The sequence below is a fragment of the Camelus ferus genome, chromosome 9 (assembly GCF_009834535.1).
Source record: "Camelus ferus isolate YT-003-E chromosome 9, BCGSAC_Cfer_1.0, whole genome shotgun sequence".
Lineage (NCBI taxonomy): Eukaryota > Metazoa > Chordata > Mammalia > Artiodactyla > Camelidae > Camelus > Camelus ferus.
In genome coordinates this window covers 75,318,499-75,323,484 of record NC_045704.1, presented here as the reverse complement: position 1 = coordinate 75,323,484, position 4,986 = coordinate 75,318,499, and the positions used below count along the sequence as shown (strand labels likewise).

At 32.8% G+C, this 4,986-nt stretch overlaps 1 non-coding gene across 1 annotated transcript; it reads left to right on the top strand.

Moving 5' to 3' along the window:
• The first annotated feature begins 1,608 nt into the window (after positions 1-1,608).
• TRNAT-AGU lies at positions 1,609-1,681 on the top strand. The gene has a single exon. It is a non-coding gene; the product is annotated as a tRNA-Thr (tRNA).
• The last annotated feature ends 3,305 nt before the right edge of the window (positions 1,682-4,986 follow it).

Here is a 4,986-nt window from a genome sequence, read left to right as displayed (position 1 = left end):
AAGAATACTTTAAGATGCATAGTATAAATCATATTTGCATTTGAGAAAGATGTGTGCCTGTATAGCTGAAGAACTCCTATCACCATAAGGAAAATTTGGGTATCCATCATCTTAATTTATGGTCCTACACACAGCTTTAAGGTACTAGAGAAAGTGAGGTTGAAATTAAAACTGAAACAGAGGCTTGTACAGGCAATAGTATCCTGTTCACTGGTTGAAAGGGCAATCAAATATGCACTTTGAGGCCAGACATGCTTGGGTTTGAATATTTTCTTTGTCACTTACTAGTGCTATAACCTCTGATAAGTTATTAGGACAATAATCATCACCTTATAGGATTTTTAGAAGTTTAAATGAGATCATATATATATGTAAAGTTACTACCATGTAAAAATAAATGAACTCAATAAACGGTACATTCTTTTTTTTTACCTTTATAAATAGTGTAGGCAATTAAGAGGAGTTTAATGCTTAAGAGAATGGCAATTAGAACCCTTTATGGGCTGAAAGTATCCACCACTGTGATACTTTGGTGTCCTAATTTATAAACCCCTTTGCTCTTAGAGATGGTGAAAGGATTGAATGAGCTTTGATTTATAAAGAAGCGTGTCTGGAGTGTAGTTAATAGCAATTATTATTATTTTATTTAATGAACAAAAGGAGCCCTCTCCACCAGAGGTAACCTCTGTGTAGCTGCTATGTTTGTGAACTTGGAAACGTGTAAGGAAACAATACATTTTCCAATCCCTTTGCAAAAGCAGATTAAGAAGTAAAAACATTTGTATATGATCATCTCCCTCTGTTAAATCCTAATACTTCTTCTCACTTGGGGAACTCATGATCGAACCAGAGTATCCTGTACTGTATTATCCTGTATTACACACCGGGAATTAATTTTTTCTGGGACAAAAACAATAGCAAAAACAAAATCTGAAAAAAAAGAAGTCATTACGTTTTTTAGTCATCAGCACAATATGTCCTCCCCATCCTGGAGTTTCCATAGTTGTGCCCAAAACATTTCAATTTATTTTATTTCAGTTCATTATTAGCTCAGTCATTTCTCACTCTTTTGTTTCCATCTCTTCTCTCTATCCCTTTTACTCACAGGGAGGTAATTTCTCAAGAATTTCTTAAGCATTGTTTTTTACCTGAGAGTTATATTTCTGCCCACCTCTGGAAGTTTACTTTATAGCCTCTGATAAAATATAACCTCTGATAGTCTTCTATAATAAATCCTGAGCTACATAATTTTTCCAGGTATCTTATTTTGTATTTGACAAATCCTTAAGAAAATATCTTGATGTTATTATTATTTTAGATACCATTGGAAAAATATCTCTGTAATATTATTTCTTTCCTAGCCTTATTTTGAAAGTAAGAATTTGCAGGAACACTGTGGAAAGGTAATAAATGTATATGTTATGTGTTACGTATATGTTATATATGTGTATGTGTGTGAATATAATATATAATATAATATAAATAATATAGTATATGTAATATAATTTATAATATAATAACATAATATGATACAATATAATATTGAGCCAATTATTTTTGAAATTTTTTTTATCTTTTTCCCTGCCCTTTAAAGGCCACTTTACTGGAGGTGGGTATAGCTCAGTGGTAGAGTGCATGCCTAGTATGCATGAGGTCCTGGGTTCAATCCCCAGTACCACCATTAAAACAAATTAAAAAATAAAGGCTGCTTTACTAGTTAAATATATTTTCTAGGTAACAATATACACTTCCAGGAATAGATATGGATGATGGAATTTGCAATGTCTTAAACGTGGATATTAGTTGTGAACACTCATATGGATACATGTGTGCACACCTACAGATATCCATTTTTACTGTGCATTCCCTACTCCAACCTCACACCCATCCATGCCAAGCTCTCAGCTGTACAGGGTGAGAGGGATGACACTGCTGATTGAAGCCTTGGTGACAGACAGAAGCACAGCACTCTGAGGACTTCAGGAAAGCTTTTTACTCAACTCTCCTCCTTCAGGACTTTACATTTTCTATTTCATCTCTGGGATTGAGTTTAGTGACAAGCACACATTGAAAGTCTGTGAGAAATGCCATGGGAACTGCTTAACAGCATTCAGATGAGGAGATGGCATTTAAGTCCCCAGCATCAGGCCTGCCTCTTTCACATTGGAAATCTTAATCAGGTGAACTCACAGGGTAGTTGGGAACGAGGCCATCTGCATATCTATTTTCACCAGTATAAGAGGTATCCTATTTTTGAATCAAATCTAAAGGTTAGACACCTGAATAATTTGCATTTGATTGGCATGCCTAAGGTAGTAAAATGGCTTTTTTTGAAACAATGTGTAGAACTTTTATTTTTCTACAATTATTCCACTACATAGACCCATTTTATAAATTATATTTTTGCTATAGCCCTCTACTCTGCGATTCTGGTCATTTTGCTCTACATTAAATGGCCAGCATGTTTCAAATTATACTATTGTAGTATTCGTTTGGCATTTTATGAGAGAAACATTAAGCAGTTGACTATGATCTGTAATCAACAGCCAAGCTGCTTTATAATTAATACCCTGTGCTTGAAATGGGTACAGACTTGATTCTAAATTATATGTAATTTAATTGAAATGTTGCAGTAATCCTTCCACCATTAAATATTTCTAGAATTCCAAATTTACCTCAGATGCATGATGTTACGAGAATGCAGATATTTTCTCCTTCACTCAGTGGTAAATAACTCATTCAGTGGTGTGAAATTAACAAAGGTATGAGAAATGAATAAAAAAGCAAATGACTGAATTGGAAAAGTAATAAAATGTAATCAATGAACCCGTGAAGTAAGGTACTTGGCAATGTTAGCACTTTGAATTATTGTTAAAATATAAAATAATTACATTTTGCATGATATTTTAAAGTTCACATAAAACAACTGATTTAAATTTGAAATATTTGCAGTACAAAGAATTAACCTCACCCTCTAGACAAGATGTTTAAGGTTAAATATAATAGAAACATAAATCTTCTGTAAGTCTTATTAAAGGAGAAATATCTGGAGTATCTGAGTTAGATTTCTTTCAACCAAAAACTCCCATTCTGAAATGCTAGCATTCTGACATGGTGACAAATTGCTTGAACAAATGCTAAATAGTTAAATGGACAGGTGATGGATGGCCTCATAAGCCTTGCAGGGCAGCCTGTGTAAGATACTAATTGGTTCTGTGGAACTGGTTTTAGTCAATAAATTCACTTGAGAGATTTTTTTGTGTTAGATATTCTTAAAGAATGCAGTCCTGTAAGTGACAAAATACTTGCAAGATATTAGGCCACCAACAACTTTATTACACCCTCTTTTCTTAAATCTAGCCTATATTCAAAAGCTAAATATTTATTATTAATACCCAATAGTGAGATTATTTATGGGTTCTCAATTTTACTATTTGACTTTTGAGACTACCTATTTTTCTCACTCCAAAAGATTTCATTAATTTTTCTTCTTCCAGGAAGCAATCCAACTTGAGCATTTCAAATAAAATGTAAGTAATAAGGCTTTTTTTTTCCCTTCAATTTTCCTATGGGATCAGAATACAAAGAGTTCTTGTTCCTTTCAATATATGTAAAATATTAGCAGATCTGACATTTTTAGGACAAGTTGATTCTCTTTTCCTCTTCTCTAAAAAATAATAAAATTGTATAATATTTATAAAATTTATTTTCAAATTTTGAGAATCTTGTTTAGCGGAAGGAAGGAAGAAAGAGAGTAAGAAGGAAGAAGGGAGAAAGGAAGGAAGGAGGGAGGAAGAAAAGAGGGAGAAAAGGATTAGTTTCCAGTTAACTGTGTCCTTAGGAAGTCACAAAGAAACTGACCACACATTTTAGTTTGAGAGATAAACTCCAACAAACCAATCTGTTTATTCTTTGCAACTACCCCAGACTTTTCTGTACAATAACAGAGAAGGTCATTTACCGATTCCACTAGTTCACCTGAAAATTAAAGTTCTTTTTAACAACAAACTATCTTTCTGTTTTCAAAATATCCCAGAAAACCCCTCCTTCAAGACTGAGCGAGGACTATGAATTGGAGTAATTCCTCTACCCACAAATATCCGGTCTCTAAATAAAGACGAAATGAGATGCTTTGAAATGAGAAGATAAGCAAACAGGCTCTGCAGCTGGACTGCCTCAGTTAAAACTGAATTCTAGGATTTACTACTGCGACCTTGAGCAAGTTACTTGAATCTCTTTGTGCCTCAGTTTTCTCCTCTGTAAAACTGGAATAATATTAGTACTGAATTCATAAATTTGTAATTGATTTAGGTATAAATCACATGCTCCGATATCCAGAACATAATAAGCACTCAATAAATTTCAGCTATCATTATTATGATTATTATGATGTGTATTTTTTTTTCATTTCTTTAAGAAACTTAGTTTCATAAACTTTCTGTGAAATGAAGTTTTAACAGGCAGATTTAGGCTTATTATTATCATTATGAAGTAAAAAGAAAAGTAAGTAGGGAACAGAATATGTATTAACATATATGTAATTTTAATTGCACATCTATGAAAACTCATCGCTCTGTTTTAAGGATCCTTCTTTTAGCATGTCCAAGTGTTCTCTCTGTATGCATGAGATGCAGCTAAATCTATGTTAGCTAAGAAAAATGCAAGTTTATCTAATTAGTTTAGAAATTTCTGATCGCATGTTGAATTAACCTGGTAATACGTTCTCCTGACCTGAATTAACCTGATTGCTGCTTTCATGTTATAAATTTTATTAGGAAATCACAGCTTTTTCTACTTTTCATGAATAGCCTACATCTAAGCATAACAATAATGCAAACAAAAGAAAATATGCTCATTGAAATAGCCAATCTGAAATAAACAAACAAAATGAATTTAAAAAGTACTGCACAAGTTAATACATTTAGCTGTCCACAGCAATATTGTTATCAATAAGAATCAATCCTAACTTAACACTGCCTTAAGCAA